Here is an 18,769-nt window from a genome sequence, read left to right on the forward strand (position 1 = left end):
GTGGACTATTATCTTGCGGTATGGTCGGAGGATCCGTTTGTAACTGTATGACTATGTTCGATTCTCCTTCATGTTCCTGGAGCTTATCCTTGTGCTTACTATCTTCCCGTGGGCTCTGAGTATTTTCGGACGGGGGGGTGGGAGCTGATGGTTTTGATTATATGGCTCCTCTCCCGTTGTTATTTCCCTGTTTTCCCTTCTTCTTTTTGTCTTTGTGATTCTTTCTTTACTTTTATCTCTCCTATATTTCGGGTTCTGATTAGGGCGACAGGCACGCTGCTGGGGGGTAGGCCATAGCCTTCTGCAGGGGTGCAGGGTGGGATGTGCGGGGGGGGGGGGTCTGTCATGTTGTTTTTTCCCCTTTTTTTCTTTTTTGGTTCTATGGCTCTTATGTATCCCCTTTTTTCGGGACGCGGTGTCGGCGTGTGGCCCCCTGGGGTGTTTTTGCTAGCATGGGACTTCTGGTTTTCCTGCCGTCACGGTTTACTATGCATTCATTACTCCTGTTACCACTAGTTCCATGTGCCGGTCTATTCTTGAGTGCTTCGTTAGCCGTGGGGCGCGTGCAGTGATGCTGCGTCCTTACTCCCCCCCCCTTTTTTTCCGATGTCCTTTCCCCCTTTTTCCCCCTCTCCCCCTTTTTTCTTTCCTCCCCTGGGTTGTTGTAGCAGAGGGCTCTTTGTTTTGCAAGCCTAATTTTAGTTCTGTGTCTCATTGTGTGTTCTCGTAGTGGTGGGTGGGCGCTGGGCAGCGGTTGCAATTGCTTATTACTGTGGGACTCACGTTCTGCCTTTGCCAAAATGTAACTGTTCTTTTTGAATTTTCCTGTGTTCGGTACTTCTGCTTTCTCGCGGCCCGCCACGGCCCTCTGGACTTTACTGATTGCCACTATTCTGCTATACCCTTTCTTCTATTATAAAATCAACCTTCTCTCATCCTGCTCGTGGTGGTTGCTCGGTCTCTTTTCGCCTTTGCTTTCCGTATGGATTGCTGTGATATCCTGTTGGAGCTTCTGTACTGCCTGATATGTTTCTTTAATTGTGGTGGCCGGCCCGATGGGTTGTAGGCCCGTATCTGTGAGCGCTTTCTGTATAATAAAGGTTTAAAAAAAAAAAAAAATATCCCCCTACAAGAGAACTGAGATCCAATCACCTACGTTCCCAATCATTCCCACCTGAGCATGGAACTTATTGCCTTTAGAACTTAGGACCCCAACTAACTATTCTAGATTCAGACAGCTACTGAAGACCTGGCTCTTTAAACAAGCCTACCAATAACTTTGGATCAATGCCAACTCAGCTACCTAGCGGCAAGAGAATATGGTGAAGGTGCGCTCTAGAAATCGTAGTAACATAACATAAGATATTGGTCTAGACTGTCATTCACACCTCAATGGTACTTGTTTGAGATGACCATTTTTGCATGGCGTTTCCTAGATTTTGGTCTTCTTTTGCTGAACCCTTTTCATGGGCCATAGGACCCTGTGCACTTTCCTCCTGCTAACCAGTAGCAATGTGCTCGCGGTCTCCTCTCTAAACATGTTAGAATTGGTATACCCCTAATTAGCACCTTTATTTACTTGAAAGTCCCTAGTATATGGTACCACATGTACACAGGGCCAGAACATTAAATGCAACTAGCGGACTGAAACACTCATTGTGCCACCCACTACAGTAACACTGTAAAACTTCTCTCTAGGTCTACCACTGGAGCCTGTGTGTGCAGTTGTAAACTGGAATTTCAACCTGGTAAAATAAACCTTTTGCCAGGACAGAACCTTCATTTTCAATACTTATAAGTTACCCCCAAGGTAGACCCTAAGTACCCCTAGGGCAGAGTGCTTGGTATTTAAAAAGTATGGCATGTATACTTAATGTTTTACAGCCCTGGCAGTGAAAAACCTCCAAATTCATTTTTCACTGTGGTTGGGTTGGTTCTCCCTAGGCTAACAATACTTAACATTATTACACATTACAAGTGCTAAATTTAGTTTGGGAGTACCTAGAAAAAATGGCCCAATAACTCATTTTAATAGCAATGTAAAATCAAACAATGATAAAGTAAGATTTGATAATACTATTTTAGAAATTACACATTTAGAAAGTTGCCATTGTCCTGTCTAAGCAAAAAGGGTCTTTCTACGTACGTCCACTGTCACCCGACTGCTGATGGCTTCCCTGTGGTGGGATACGGTTTGCTCTAAGACTATGAACAAAGGGCTGGGCTGTGAGGAGGTATTTGTCTTTCTTGAGCAGGATGATCTGGGTTCTGCAAACACCCTCCTCCTGAACTTCAAAGGATGCCTATCCTGCCACTCAATCAATCAATCAACCATGACAATTGTAAAGCGCACTACATACCGTGAGGGTCTCAAGGTGCCGGAGGGGGGGGGGGGTGCTGTTAGTGATCGAAGAGAAAGGTCTTGAGGAGTCTTCTGAAGGCCGGTAGATCTTGGGTCTGCCGTAGGTTGGTGGGGAGGGTGTTCCAGGTCTTGGCGGCGAGGTGGGAGAAGGATCTGCTGCCGGCGGTCATTCTTCCGATGCAGGGGACAGTGGCGAGGTGAGGCTGGCGGAGTGGAGCTGGCGGGTGGGGGAGTAGAAGTTGAGTCGTCTGTTGAGGTAGGCTGGGCCGGTCTTGCGGAGAGCTTTGTGTGTGTGGATGAGGAGTTTAAAGGTTGTTGACGGGGAGCCAGTGCAGGTCTCTCAGGTGAGGTGTGATGTGGTTGCGGCGAGGGATGTCGAGGATCAGACGTGCCGAGGCGTTCTGGATGCGTTGCAATCGTCTCAGGAGCTTGGAGGACGTTCCTGCTTAGACGGCGTTTCCGTAGTCCAGCCTGCTGGTGACCAGGGTCTGGGTGACTGTTCTTCTCATCTCGGTGGGGATCCACTTGAAGATTCTGCAGAGCATTCGGAGGGTGTTGAAACAGGATGAGGAGAAGGCGTTGACCTGTTTAGTTATGGAGAGGGTGGAGTCGATGATGACCCCCAGGTTGCGTGCGTGGTCGGTGGGTGACAGGGCTGTTCCTAGGGTTGTCGGCCACCATGAGTCATCCCAGGCTGAAGGGGTGGAGCCGAGGAGGAGTGTAGTATTCTAGACCATAGAATGTAGTGCTTTGAGAATGATGTTAGGTCACTATGTTAGGTAATAGGGTGGCGGTTGTTGGAAGCTGTAGATGAGAGGACTGGTTGTGTTATCCAGTTTCTCCCTTGTGGATGTCAAGCTGTATCTTCTTTGGAATAAATCTTGCAACTTGAACCTGTGTTCCTGCACTCATTTACTACACGATAATTGGCGACGATCGGGATGCAGATTTACCGAAGAGAACAGCGTTCACTGGACTTTTTATGATGGAAGCTGTAGATGAGAGGACTGGTTGTGTTATCCAGTTTCTCCCATGTGGATGTCAAGCTGTATCTTCTTTGGAATAAATCCTGCAACTTGAACCTGTGTTCCTGCACTCATTTACTACAATGAGGACCTCCATCTTGTCCGAGTTCAACTTCAGCCGGATGTTCCTCATCCATTCGGGGACAGCCTTCATTCCTTTGTGGAGGTTGGTTTTTGCGGTGTGAGGGTCATTGGTGAGGGAGATAATCAGCTGGGTGTCGACGGCCTAAGAGATGATGTTGAGGTCATGCTGTCGGGCAATGAGGGCGAGTGGTGCCATGTAGAGGTTGAACAGTGTCGGGCTGAGGGAGGAGCCCTGGGATACGCCGCAGATGATTTCGGTGGCAAAGGAGCAGAAGGGGGGGGGAGGCTGACGCGCTGAGTTCTGCCGGAGAGGAAGGATGTGGTCCAGTCTAGAGCCTTCTCTTGGATCCCGGCGCCATGTAGACATGTTCGTAGTGTGCGGTGGCAGACCATGTCGAAGGCGGCTGACAGGTCCAGGAGGATGAGCATTCTGTTTCTCCATTGTCAAGCAGGGTCCTGATGTCATCGGTGGCGGCGAGGAGGGCGGTTTTGGTGCTGTGGTTGCTGCGGAACCCTCACTGGGATGGGTCCAGGATGCTGTTCTCCTCGAGGAAGCGGGGCAGCTGTTTGTTGATGATTTTCTCGGTGACCTTGGCCAAGAACAGGAGCAGGGAGATGGGTCAGAAGTTCTTGAGGTCCTCGGGGTCCGCCTTTGGTTTCTTGAATAATGCGTTGATCTCATTGTGCTTCCAGCTTTCCAGGAAGATTGCTGTCTCAAAGGAGATGTTGATTAATTTCCGGAGATGGGGGGCAATGGCTGTGCTGGCTTTGTTGAAGATGTGGTGGGGGCATGGGTCTAGCGGTGATCCTGAGTAGATGGTGTTCATGGTCTCGCTGGTGTCCTCGTCGTTGACGCTGGTCCATGAGAGCAGGCGGTTGGTGCCGGTGGTGGTCGTGGGGGCGATGGTTGTTGGGGCGTTCATGGCATTGAAGCTGTCGTGGATATTGGCGATCTTTTGGTGGAAGAAGGTGGCCAGTGCGTCGCACAGGTCTTGCGAAGGCGGGGCGTCGTTGGTGTTGGAGAGTTTCTTCACGATGTTGAAGCGCTCTTTGCTGTTGTGTGCGTTGTTATCCAGGCAGTCTTTGAATGAAGCCCTCTTGGCAGCTCAGATGAGTTGATGGTGTCTGCGGGGGGTGTTGTTGTGCGCTGAGTAGCTGGCCGGTGTTTGTTCGCGGAGCTAGTTCTTCTCCAGTTTTCAGCATGGTCGTTTGGAGGCTTGGAGGTCTTCGGTGAAATAGTTGGCTCTCTTGTTGGTGTGGCTGTTGGTGGGAGTCTTGAGCGGGGCGAGGGTGTTGGCGCAGTCGTTGATCCATTCTCTGAGGTTGCGGGCGGCGGTGTCGGGGTCGATGGAGTCGGTGGGTGGGCTCTGGGCAAGGGTGGTGGTTAGCTGGTCTTCGGGGACCTTGCTCCAGCAGCGTCGAGGCATCTGTTGGGTGCGTTGGTGCGTGGTGGGTTTCCTGAAGGTGAAGTGGATGCAGTGGTGGTCGGTCCAGTGGGGTTCGTGGTGTGGTTGAAGGAGACGTGGGAGCTTGCGGTGAAGATTGGGTCCAGCGTGTGGCCGGTGGCATGTGTTGGTGTTGTCACGAGGTTGGGGTTCTGGCGCTGGGCACGGTCTGGGCGCGGACGACACAGACGGGCTTGCCTTAGGCGCTCCAGTGGGCACGCAGCGGCCTCCATATATGGGTAGGTGGGAGGGAGGAGCAGCTGGGAGGTGGGAGTGGGGTGGCCTATGGGCAAGCGGGGGGTAGGGCTGCAGGGAAGCAGCAGCGGGAGCGGAGTGCAGAGCGGGGTGCGGGCAGAAAACTGGGTCAGAGCAAGTGGCAAAGTTGAAGACACAGAATGCACAAAATACAAAAACGAGGATACAGAAGAAAAGTAAGCAACAAAATAAAATTAAACAGCAGGCACTATGTGGGTCTTGCGAAGGCGGGACGTCGTTGGTGTTGGAACTGGGGTTGGAGAGTTTCTTCACGATGTTGAAGCGCTCTTTGCTGTTGTGTGCGTTGTTATCCAGGCAGTCTTTGAATGAAGCCCTCTTGGCAGCTCTGATGAGTTGATGGTGTCTGCGGGTGGCGTTCTTGTGGGCTGAGTAGCTGGCCGGTGTTTGTTTGCGGAGCTAGTTCTTCTCCAGTTTTCAGCATGTTCGTTTGGAGGCTTGGAGGACTTCGGTGAACTAGGTGGCTCTCTTGTTGGTGTGGCTGTTGGTGGGAGTCTTGAGCGGGGCGAGGGTGTTGGCGCAGTCATTGATCCATTCTCCGAGGTTGCGGGCGGCGGTGTCGGGGTCGATGGAGTCGGTGGGTGGGCTCTGGGCAAGGGTGGTGGTTAGCTGGTCTTTGGGGACCTTGCTCCAGCAGATTCGAGGCATCTGTTGGGTGCGTTGCTGCGTGGTGGGTTTCCTGAAGGTGAAGTGGATGCAGTGGTGGTCGGTCCAGTGGGGTTCGGTGGTGTGGTTGAAGGAGACGTGGGAGCTTGCGGTGAAGATGGGGTCCAGCGGGTGGCCGGCGGCATGTGTTGGTGTTGTCACGAGCTGTCTAAGTCCGAGGTTGTCGATCAGGGTGGTGGAGTTGGTGTTGTTGTTGTTCTTGAGGTGGAAGTTCAGGTCCCAGAGGAGGAAGTAGTCCGTGGAGGCGAGGGCGTGTGTGCTGATGAAGTCGGCAATGGAGTCGCTGAACTGTGGACGGGGTCCGGGGGGTCTGTAGACGAGAGTTCCTCTGAGGGGGGTTTTGGGGTCGGGGTGAATCTGGAAGTGCATGTGTTCGGCGGTGCTGAGGTTGTCGTCGGTGTTGGTCGAGACTCTGATAGTGTTCCTGTGGATGATGGCGATTCCTCATCCTACGCTGTTGGTGCGGTCCCTGCGTGTGATCTTGTAGCCTTCCGGGATGGCTATGGCGATGTCGGGAGCTGAGGTAGGGTTCAGCAGATCTCTGTCAGGAAGGCGATGTCTGGGGAGGTAGAGTCGAGAAGGTCCAATAGTTAATGGCGTGTTTGCAGGCGGAATGGGTGTGGAGGAGTATGCATCTGAGGTAGTTGGGTCCTTCACTTTGTGGTTTTGCAGGCCGAGTGCTGGTGAAGCTGCAGTTCCGGCTGGAGAAGGGTCCTTGGGTGTGCTTCGAGATGGCCTGGTAGCAGGAGTGTTCTCGTCCGGGGTTCAGTGTGTAGAGAGTGCTGGCATCGTAGTGTTGTCGGGTGTTGTGGTGTTTGTGGGGCCAGCGGTTCTGGCGCTGGGCACGGTCCGGGCACAGACGGGCTTGCCTTAGGCGCTCCAGTGGCCACGCAGTGGCCTCCATATATGGGTAGGTGGGAGGGAGGAGGAGGTGGGAGTGGGGTGGCCTATGGGCAAGCGGGGGGCAGGGCTGCAGGGAAGCAGCGGCGGGAGCGGAGTGCAGAGCGGGGTGCGGGCAGAAAACGGGGTCAGAGCAAGTGGCAAAGTTGAAGACACAGAATGCACAAAATACAAAAACGAGGATACAGAAGAAAAGTAAGCTACAAAGTAAAATTAAACAGCAGGCACTATGTGGGGCGGTGGGTCGATAGAGCGGCGAACTCACGGCAGCAGGAGCTGGAGAGGCACGGACATAGCGGAGGTGCGTTGCGGCGTGGGGAGCAGCCTGACCTACAAGCAGGGTCACGGGTCGCCACCGGCAAATGTAGCTCACACTTAGAGTTGCCTTCCTTTATTTTCTCAGACAACTTGGCCCCAAACCCAGTGAGGAGGAGGAGATACCCCAGAACTGGTTAGGAGTTACCACAAGGGTGCTTGCCCATTATCATAGCCACACATCTGGGTGTGCACAATAGAAGAATGTTTCTGGCATGTTGCTTTTGAGCAGAGAGGAGCTCTTTGAGATAGAATACTATACAACAAACATACAGGAAATGTTGCAAAAGTGGGTAGGGTTGCCCTGGGATGCTTTACACCATTGGTTAGGGCGTGGCCAAGAGTTTTCCCACCTATAGGATGGTACTAGCCTTAAATGTGACATCCCACATCCCCAATACCCTCCTTGAATCACTTCTGGGCCGATGGAAGAATAGAAGAGGATTACACTTGCTGTCTGTGACCTGAGAAGATCCTTTAAGACAGGACCTGCTCACTTTGCTGTATGCAAGTGAACTTCAAGGGTCATAAGGCTGACATCCTCTTTGGGTTATAGGGACACAAAGGCTAAAAGAGGTATTTTCCTATATTACTATATTACAGGACCCTGCTGATGGCCTCTGCTGGAGCGTGTTTGAACCCCAAGTGCTGTGTCCAGGGTCCTGAACACATGAAGGGTGTCTATGTGTCTATGTGACATACTTCTGACGTTCCTGAAACCTGGGATGTACACATGTTTTGCTGTCCGAACCAACACAAGACTGGGGTCAACCTGCTAAGCCAATCCGACAAAGGTGCATCACTGCTTAGCCAAAGATTCAGGTTGATCCTGCTACATTCTGGACCACAGCAGCAAGTCCAATTCAGTGGGACCTCGTGGAGAAAAGAACACAGTCACGTAGAGCCCTCTTTGCCTGCAGCCTTGCCCCCCCAGGAAGAATCTGAGCTCGAAAAAAGTGATCAAGTCTGAAGGTAAAAGTGCCCACGGGTGAAGGCGCAATCCGGTGAGGTACCTTATCTAGTCGCAAAATGTAATTTCTCCTGCTCAGAACTGTCCCGCCAAAATTCATCAGCTTCACTGAGATCTCATCCAGCAGCTATCTGATAAGTTTGAGCCCTCTTCAACCACAGCATGCTGCCTTCCCCGCTGAGGATTTTTGACTTCCACTCCAGAGACTAAGCCTGAAGTTAAAACTTTTTGTGACAAATCTGGTTCATATAGGCAACCTGCACTCCATCATGGTCGGCCTTAAACCTTACTCTTGTCCAAGTCAAGCACAAACAGTTGACCGCGGCTAGTGCATAATGCATGTTCTAGCTATTTTGCAACTCAAAATTTTAAAGGCTGGTTCACCAATTTTAATAAGTCTGGTTCACCATATTGGATTGTTGTTCTTGTGTTGTGTTCTTAATTTATTGCTGCTTGAGTACTGCATACATTCTTTACACATTGACTCCAAGTTAAGCATGATACTTTATGCCAAGCTACCAGAGTGTTAAGCACAGGTTGATTTGGTGAATTTTGTGGTTCGTCCTGGCAAGATTTGTAATTATTGTTTAGGTGGGTACTCACCATCCTTAACTAATTCTCCAGTCACTTACAGTGCTAAGCTTTTTGCTTTTGATTGCAGAGCATTAGGCCCAAGCCACTAAGAGGCACATGCATCATTAAAAATTGCATTTGCAAATGGTGCGAATTGCAAAAAGCGGCCGTTTGCGAATGCAATTTGAACTTTTGAGATGCATCATAATTTTTGTACTTTTCGCAATTTAAGAATTTGCAAAATTGCGATTTCTAAAATTGCAATTGCATTAAGGAATCTCAAATTGAGATTCCTTAAATGCAATGCATCAAACTTAAAAAATTAGCATGAAGTTGACCTTCATGGTAATTTGCGAAAACGTAGAAAAATGCAGTAAAGTGCATTTTTCAAAGTTCCATTTTACACACACACATGCCCTTGGGGCATGTGTGTGCAAGATGTACTTATAGGCAGATTTCAGGGGTGCAACAGGGTGTCCTTTTGACACCTTCGCACCCTTGAAATTGCGATCTCAGTTTGCGATTCTCTAATTGAGAATCGCAAATTGAGAATGTCTTCCCATTCATTCCTATGGGCCTCTAGGCCTCTAGGCCCATAGGAATGAATGGGGAGGTATTCCTTAATTGTGATTCTCAATTAGAGAATCGCAATTAAGGAATTTTAAGAAATCGCAATTTTTTTAGCGATTTCTTCATGTATAGCCTTTTGCAATTCCTTTTTAGCGAATCCTTATTTTTCGCGAATAAGGAATCGCAAATGGCATTGTTGATGCATGTGGGCCTAAGCAACAGACAGATCATGAATATAAACTGGTTAATAAGTGCATTATCATGGTTACATAATTCTTGACTTTCGACAATGAATCACTTGATTCCACTGTATTATAATTATTTGCCTTAATTGCTGCACCATTTGTATGGAGGATTTCATACATTCATACTCTGCTCTGGGTATCCAGGGCCTGTAATTTAAATGTCACTTGTGGACTGCAGCACTTATTGTGCCACCTCTAAAGTGACAAGTGAAAACATGACTGTAAACCTGCCAATGCACCCTAGCACGGTTGTTTTTAAATTGGACATTTCAACCTGCTAAAATCCCCCTTTTAACAGACCTTCCTATTTAATAATTATAAGTCACCTCTAAGTTAGGCCCTAATGCCCATAAGGCATGGTGCATGGTATATACAAAGTAGGAGATGAACTTAGGTTTTACATGTCCTGGCAGTGAAATATCTTTAAAGTCGTTTTTCACTGCAGCAAGGCTGTCTGTCCCATAACAAAGTACTGGGTTACATTATAACACATTATAATGCTTACCTTCAGTTAGGGAAACGTTGGAGCCATGGTTCAAGGATTCAAATAGGGATTTAAAACCCATTCTGCAGGTCAAGTTGTATTTTAAATTATGGTTTTTAAGATGTCACTTTTAGAGAGTTGGCATTTTCCTGCCTTAAGGCTCTAGTAACATTGTCAGAGGTTTTTTTTAAATTAGTTTTTATTAGCATTTTCATCATAGAAACAACAAACAAGGAAATAACCACATTGCAGTGCTGTATTATAAGAATGGAGCCGACATGGCAGTCTTTCGCTTTCTCCCACCAAGACTGGTGTCTCCAAAGTCCCATTTACAATAATAAACATCAGTGGACACAAAGAAACAGCAGACACTTCGGCACCTCTACACCGCACCAACTCTACAAGATTCCATTGTGGAGCGATCTCATTGGGTACACCTGGCATGCAAACGTTACATTATACATCTACATTTCTAGAATTCAACCAAGTGATGTATGGTTCCAAGATATCCTTGGGTCGGGTTCTAAGTAGCTGGAGCTCCCAATATGTGGAAAGTTTCGCACTGCAGTAAGTGATTTGCACGATCCTGTCTTTAACTAACGGGTGTCGCGTTGCACCCCAATGCAAGGCCACCTGCCTTTTTGCCATTAATTGGAGCATGGAGGGTAGTTTGCGTAACTTGGGGGGCACCGTCTCCAACACCCCAAGCAGGGATATGAGTGGCATGAAAGGGATGTCCTGGCCAGTTATGTCTTTAATGTGTAAGTAAACCTCCAGCCAGAACCGTGCCATGGGCCTAAGTGTATAAAGTTAGCGAGGGGGGCGCCGCATGTCCAGCAACAATTGTCCACCCGCAATCCCATTTTGTACAGGTGTAAGGGGGTGCGATACAGACAATGCAAAAATTTGAAGTGTATAAGCCGGAGGCAACTCAGCTCCATTGGGTGTCTGTGAGGGGGGCGTCCAATTCTGCATCCCAAGCAGCACGGGAGGGTGGGGGTGGGGGGACATCTATTGGGGAGGCTTTTTGCGTGTATTTATAAATGCGTCTTATTAGTTTCCATCCCGATTTCACCACCAATACATTTTCTAGTGCCGGCAGGGTGGGCGGAGGTTCCGAAAATGTGCTTACTCCTACAGGACGCATGAAGCTGATAATACATTAGTGCGTCAAGTGCCGTCGGCTGCACTGTAGAGCAAATTTGTTGGAGTGTTATGAATGTGTCGATAGGGTAAAGGTCGCCGCCCAGTGCTAAGTTGTGTGTGCTGGCATGTTCTTGAGCTTTTTTCTCCAATAACGGAGAAAACATGGGATTATTAAAAAGCGGTACAGAAGGTGCATATAATATCTCTAAGTGAGCACGTTTGGGAAATCCTTCCCATGCCCATCGCAATACTTGTGGAGTATCTATTTCGCCCCGCGGACAGTTCCCTTGTCCAATAGTGTCACATATGACCATTGTGCCTAATTCGTGTGATCACTATTTTTGGCGATACTTGCGGAACCCCTTTGTATATTGAAATGCAAGTGGCCAATCTGCTCAGTCTTTGCCTGTAGTTTTGTTAATTGTTGTTTGCCCAAAACTGTTTATTTTTTCCCTCTACCTCTGCACAACTTCCCTTCATTGTATGGTACAGGACTGTGCCCTACTTTTATTGTTGTTGTTCGTTTATCCTTCACTTTATTTCAAGTATATTACAAAAATAAAAAATCCATGTCCGGCTGGACATTGGAACTATACAGTAACCTAATATGGTCTATATCTTATTCTCTACACATTTATAATTGTTTGCTAAGGACCTTTGTCTTTTGAAGCATAATTGATACCCGTGGTCCTCAGCCAATTTTTTGGGTTCCCTTGTTCAAAAAGAAAGCCCAATTCCCCTATTGGCATGATGTTGTCGTAGGCGCGCAGCTAGGGGCTCAGTTGCTATTGCAAACAGCAGGGGCGACAGAGGGCACTCCTGCCTAGTGCCAGGGGTTATAGCAATCGGCTCTGAGATCAATCGAGCTGTGTGTAAAGAAGTTGAACCTGTTTTATAAAGGTCTTGCTTAGACCTATTCTATGGAGCAGGGGAAAGAGGAACCCCCACTCCAGTGAATCAAATGCCTTCGAGGCATCCAGCAGCGCAGCGGCAGCAGGTAGGTTTGGCGCCAGGTAGTGCAGCATTCCGAAAAAACGTTCTGATATTATGCGAGGTGGCTCTACCCGGCACGAAGCCGGACTGATCCGACAAGACTATCGTTGGGAGAAGTGGTTGGAGTCTAGTAGCCAAAAGCTTCTCAAAGATCTTGGCATCCAGGTTAATCAATGAAAGAGTAAGGTAAGAGTCGCAGCACTGGGGGTCTTTATCAGGGTTGAGAAGGGCGATGATGATCGCATCTCTCATTGTTTCAGGGAGAATACCGCTCTCCAGCGCCTCCCGATATACTTCCAGCAGGCAAGTTTGTAAAATTGCGCGGTGAGACCATCTGCCCCTGGCGCTCTGTCTGCTCTCATCCTCCAATCACTTGCCGCACATCCTCCACTGTGAATGGTATATCAAGGTATTCTCGGTATCGACTGTCAAACCCTACCAGCCCTATGGAATCAACGTAATTCTCTAATGCGGAGGTCGCGGGTGCTGCCTGCGAGTTGTATAGGTGTAAATAAAAATAACGCATAGTGTTTAAAATATCAGGGACAGTGTGTATTGTTTCATTAGCAGTGGTGACGAGTGTGGAAATGTAATTGGCTCCCAGGGTGGTTTGAGTAGGTTTGCAAGTGTTTTTCCCGCCCTGTCACCTTCACCATATTTCCACGCAATCACGTAATTGTGTAAGGACACCTCCCTATCCGCCTCTTCCTGATACGCTGCCAGTTTCCCGCGAATCTGCCCCAGTAGTCCCGCCGATGGTGTTGTGCAGTATTGTATTTCAAGCGTTTGAAATTCTAGGCGTTTTAGGCTATCTCTGATGTCCCTGATCACCCTATTTTGCCCCGCTATACAGTGTCCATGCACAACAACCTTAAAGGCCTCCCACAGTGTTCCAACCAAATCTACGGATCCAGTGTTTTTCTTTTACATATGTGTGTGCAGTTCCTCTTTGAATGCTGTGTCTAATAGCACATTATGTGGCAGGCACCAGGCGAAGGGCAGTCTATACGGTTGGGGTATCTGTAGGGTCAGGGTAACTGGGGAGTGGTCAGAAAGCGTATGGGCATGATGGGAGGCGTCCAATACCCAGGAGTATAGTTCTGGGGTAGCGAGCCAGAAGTCCAGCCTCGACCAGGCATTGTGGTGGTATGTTCTACAAGTTCTCTCCTGGACTTGGGGGTGGGGGCTACGCCAGGTGTACACTAGTCCGTAGTCGTCCACCAATTGTTGTAAAACCGCAGCTGTTAGTGAGTGGTGTGTGCGGAGGATCCTACTCTATCACACTTAATGGACATTACCGTGTTAATGTCCCCTCCCCTGAGTAACGCTGCGTCTCCCATGGACTGAATAGCATGCCAAAGCTTTTGATAGAAGGAGGGATCATCACATTTGGGCTGTATACATTGGCAATTAGAACCTGCCTATGAAACAACATTCCCAACGCCAATACATATCTTCCCTCTGTGTCGCTAACTACTTTCTGGGTTGTCCATGGGGTACCTCTTTTAATTAACGTCGGCACTCCGCGGGAGTAGTTGGAGTAGCATGAGGTAAATATTTCACTCCACCTATGAGATCACAGTTTAGTACAGGTAGTTGCTGTAAGGTGTGTCTCCTGGTGGAGACATATTGCAGACTTATGGTGCAGGAGATGGGACTGTATTAAACGTGTCTTTCTGTGGTCGTTGAGACCGCGAACGTTCAAGTTAAAGTCAACTTAAGTATATTGAACAATATGTATCCCTGGTTATAGACGTGTCATCCCCAGTGTTGTAGAAGGCCTCTAAAAAAGTGTGTGCCTTGCCTATCAAAAATTTGTACAGAACTAAAAAATGAAGCGCTTTGCAATGAACCACCAACAACTTTAAACAGCCCCCCCCCACCCACCACCCACTCCAACCCCCCAAACAGGTTGAGTTTGAGAAATGTCCAACCACCCCCCATCCCCCCCCCCCCCATTTTAACATTTCAGATTTAGGTGAGTAGGGGCATCATCCCAGAGGGGTGTGAGGTTGCCGGCATACTTCCCGGTCACAACATAACTGGGTGGCCGAGCGTCAGGAACCACTAGACAGAAAATCATCCCAGCTACATTCGACTGAAATAAAGCAGCATTTGAGATTTAGGCCTGTCGCATATGTAAAGAAGGAAGGCACTTTCAAGTATGAAGCTATGGCATAACAACGGCATTAGTCATTGTCACTTAGCTGGCTCTGTGCCGGAATGTCAGTGTCCTGCTTCCGATCTCATTGTTGTCTAGACTGTTGCTTGGTGTACATCAGAGCAGCACTTGCTTCCGTGGAAAAAATGGGTTTTCCGTTTGCCTGAACACGAAGCTTTGTCGGATAGAGCATGGCGTATTTAAGACCAGCCTTCTGCAGCAATTTCTTGGCCGGTTAAAACGTGCTCCTTGCAGCTTGGACCGCCTGCGTGAAGTCGGGGTACAATGATATGGCATTATTCTGATATTGAAGCTTGCCACACTCTCGTGTTAGACGGAGGACTGTGTCCCGGTCCCTTTAATTAAGTAGGCAGGCCAGTATGGGTCTCGGGGGGCACCCGGTGGGGGCCGGGGCACCATGGTACGGTGGGCCTGCTCTATCAGGAACATAGTTGAAAGGTACGTCCTGGACAAGTCCTGCATCTTGCTCTCCACGTATTCCTCCATATTAGATATGTTCGTGGACTCCGGCCCTCCCGTTCCGCGTCCTGATGTCCTCTAGGACCTTGTCCAACCGCAATAGATGATTATGTGTTTCAGCTTGGTGATCATCGGTGTCTGAGACTCTTTGTTACAGCGCCGTCAACTGCGCCTCATGTTTGTCGACTTTACGTGAGACATGGTCCATACGAACCGTGAGCGAGTCAATTTTAGCATCAATTTCTTTCAGACAGCCTCTTACTTGGTGTAGCATTGTTTTAACGTCGTCATCCTGATCAGGCTCCATCTGCGTCTCCGGTACCACCGTTTACGACATGCCATCGCCTTCCTCATCGCGGGGGGGGGGGGGGAGGGGGGGGACGCCAGTCAAAAGTAAGCTTAGGCTGCTTATTATCGCCTTTTCCCATTGTGGACCTGCGTTGTGGCAACACCATTTGTGGCGAGCGAGGAATGGGAATTCAAGCGTGAATTTAGCTGAAGGACTATGAGGTGTTGCAGGCTCTTCACTCTCACTGCGGTTGCTACAATTAGAATAGACAGAGGAGCTAATGTATTAGATGCAGCAGGCCCAGCCACCAGATCCCAAGGGATATATGTGCGGCCTTCCCTGGTTAGAACTCCCGGATATTCCAGTCCCTGTAGGTCTGTGCAGATATGTACAACAGTTCATACACGGCGGGGGCACTATCGGTCTGCAACTAAATCTATTACACTACTAGCCAAGTCTGCCATTTTGTGCATATCGGCAAGTGCTCAGGCCATCAACTTTGTCCACCCTTGCTTAATTTCAGCTCCAAGACCTGAGAGCAGTATGTTGGGGCGAGCGCCTCAGCCCACACCCGCCTCTGCCGCGAGGGTAGTTGTCTCCACGCGCGGCCGACCCCGGCTGCCTGTCGCACCCCACCGCAGCGCCGACCGCCCCCGGGGTGGGACCGCGCCTACAGGCTGCCGTGGGAGCTCTCCGCAGTGATCTGGGCAGCACGACTCACATGGCGGGGGGCCGCCATCTCCTCACATTTGTGCCACCTCGGCAGCAACGCATTCAATTCCACTTCTTGCTTCCCTCGCCGCAGGCCGTGGTATCAGCGCGGGTTCCACAGCCTCGCCAGGAGCCGTCTGTGCCTGCAAGATACCAAAAAGCACCCCCACTGTCCTCCCCGCTCACCGCAAAGCCTTCAGCTGGACCTTTGATGTGCTGCTACTGTGGACGTCGGATTTTATTCGCAGGCGCACCTCCACAATCTCCGTGTCCGCTCAAGTCCAGCTACTCGCAAGGCCTCACTCCGCCTCCCGCCATCCACAGTCGGGCCTTCCTTCGCCAGCAGTAATGCAAGTCTTCAGAAGTGATTTGGACATCGGAAAACAGGTATTTATGTGCAGCTTAGCCTTGGGAACACATTTCCTGCATAACAACAGGATGCGTTGTTCTAAGCAGGATATATGTAGGATGTTATGCTCGCCTGGAAGAGCCCCTTATCTAAGCGGTCATTTTGCAGCTCGGCTTTGCCACGACCCCCAAAAGTTTCAGAGTTAATCCCCAACTACACCTAGCAGCCTGCTGAAAGAGTGAATGGCTTACAGGAAAGGGAACAAAAGGACCTTGCCTGGGAGGAGGTGTGATTTCCTCCTGGCAGGATGGCCTGGAGTCATGTGTCTACCAACTGCACGTGTCCTGTTCCACTCATGAAAAGGGTCATACCCTGGACCAAATCTTTCATAATTTTGATCTTTCGGCTAGCTTGCCCCTTCCCATTACCTGGTCCGATCACTGTTTGAAAAAATTTGATATTCCTTACTGTGCCTGTGTCACTAACGCGAACACAGGACAAATGGCTTCAAATGGCAGGGCTTTCCATAAAATAGACATCCCTAAGCTAGCATCCTCATGCCCTTGACCACTCTACTCCAGAGCTGTCGGGAAATGTGGAGTTGGACGTACTTCGTATTGATTTTTGGCTAAGTAGCAACAATGAGGCAGTGGCCCCAGTTGTTACCCGTGCTTCCAAGAGGTCAATCATCTCGGCTCACTGGTTTACTGATCATCTCAGAGATAGTAAAAGGAACTGTAGGAAAACGGAGCCGAAATGGCGCAAATAATACCTCCCTGATGACAGGAAGGTTTATTAAGGCCACCTAAAAATTTACCATACTCTAGTAAAAAGAGCTAAAATAAACTTCTTCCAAACCAAGATTGAAAGCGCCCAAAATAAGAGCAAGGAAATATTCAGGATAGGCAAATCCTTTACTTCACCAATAGCCAGGTCCAATGCAGGGCCATGTACAGGAGAATGGTCAATCAATCAATCAAACATTTATAGAGCGCGCTACTCAACCGTGAGGGTCTCAAGGCGCTGAAGGGGGGTGGGTGCTGCTACTGCTTGAAAAGCCAGGTCTTATGGTGTTTCCTGAAGGTGAGATGATCCTGGGTCATTCGTAGGTCCAAGCAGATCGCTCAATTTTTTCATGAAAAAAATCCTTCTGATTCAACAAGCTTTTTCTTACATCCCAGAAGCTGAGCTTAACCTATATCATAGGGTAAACAGCAAATTTCTTATCTTGGAGCCCCCACATGTACATGCTTTTCCGGAGCTCCAATTGGAAGACTCTTTATCCCTTCTCCAAAGTATTAAGTCAGGTTCTCCCACAGATCCGTGTCCTGCAAATATGCTGGCCCTAATAGCCTCTACGATTAACCTGTCTGTAAACCAGCTCTTTAATACCTCTCTTTCCAGAGGCAATATGCCCAAAATTTGGAAGCACGCTAAGATTCTTCCATTGATTAAAAAGACTTAACGCTGACCCAATGAACCCTGCCAATTATAGGCCGATCTCCCTGCTTCCGCCCCTCTCCAAAGCTTTAGAGAAGCATGTAAATAAAGCCCTACAGAAACATATTGAAGAGGGGAAGCTCCTTCATGAATCCCAGTCTGGCTTAGGGCAAATTTCAGCACAGAATAGGGTGGCAAGGCCGTTTTGATATTGCTTGATCTGTCAGCGGCCTTCAATACAGTTCCACACTTGAGGCTCTTAAACAGACTTTAAAATATCGGCCTGGGTGGGACTACCCACAGCTGGATGTCCTCCTATTTTGGGAATAGATTCCAGGACATCTGCCTCCCATCGTTCTCTTTTCCGGCCATCGATATTGGTGTCCCTCATGGTTCTATTCTCAACCCTACCCTCTTTAATATCTATCTTTCTCCCCAGGCATCCATGGTTGAGGATGAGGGCGCCAACATTGTCTCTTACGCTACCGACACTCAGCTTATCTTTTCTTGTGTTAAAGGATCTGACTTTGAAGGGTCTAAGATCAAGTCCTGCCTCACATAGGTTTTTAATCGGCTTAAGGTCAAACAGCTGAAGTGTAATCTGGACAAAACAGAAGTTGTTTTCTTTCGAAAACCAGAAACACTTGACTGGAGTTCCTGGTGGCCCAAGGATCTGCTGTTCCTGCCTAAAGAAAAAGAGACTAATTTCAAAAAGGGGGTGGTGATGGACAGAGTATCTGAGTTAATCAGAACACTCATACCCAGTCAACAGATCAGGGCTTGATCCATCACCGTTTTTTAGCTCACTGCACCATCCCAGTTCAGAGCCCGGCTACATGCAAATTAGTCTGTCCCAAGAAAAAGAGACAGCAAAAAATTTAGGAACTGTCATTGACAACACACTTTCGATGCGTTCTCAGATCTTAAATCTCACTGGCGCTTGCTTCAGTAAGCTCCGAATGTTGAAGAAATTTTGCCATAACTACCTCTCAAGAGTAGAAAGATAGTTGTGCAGGCTTTATTGACATCAAAACTTGACTGCCTCTACTCCCTGTGCCTTGGTCTCCCCAAATCCTTGACCCAGCACCTACAAGTGGTTCAAAACGCAAATGCCAGAGCCATCTTAAGATCTAAACCCAGATCTAGCGTGACTCAGATTATCAAATCTCTTCACTGGCTCTGCAGAAAGAAAGAATAAACTTCAAAGCTTTGACCATCTTTTTTAAAGCGTTCCACAAGGGTGGAGCAGGCTACCTAATTAAACGAGTGAACCATTATTCTATTTCAA

This window comes from Lissotriton helveticus, chromosome 2_2 (assembly GCF_964261635.1).
Source record: "Lissotriton helveticus chromosome 2_2, aLisHel1.1, whole genome shotgun sequence".
NCBI lineage: Eukaryota > Metazoa > Chordata > Amphibia > Caudata > Salamandridae > Lissotriton > Lissotriton helveticus.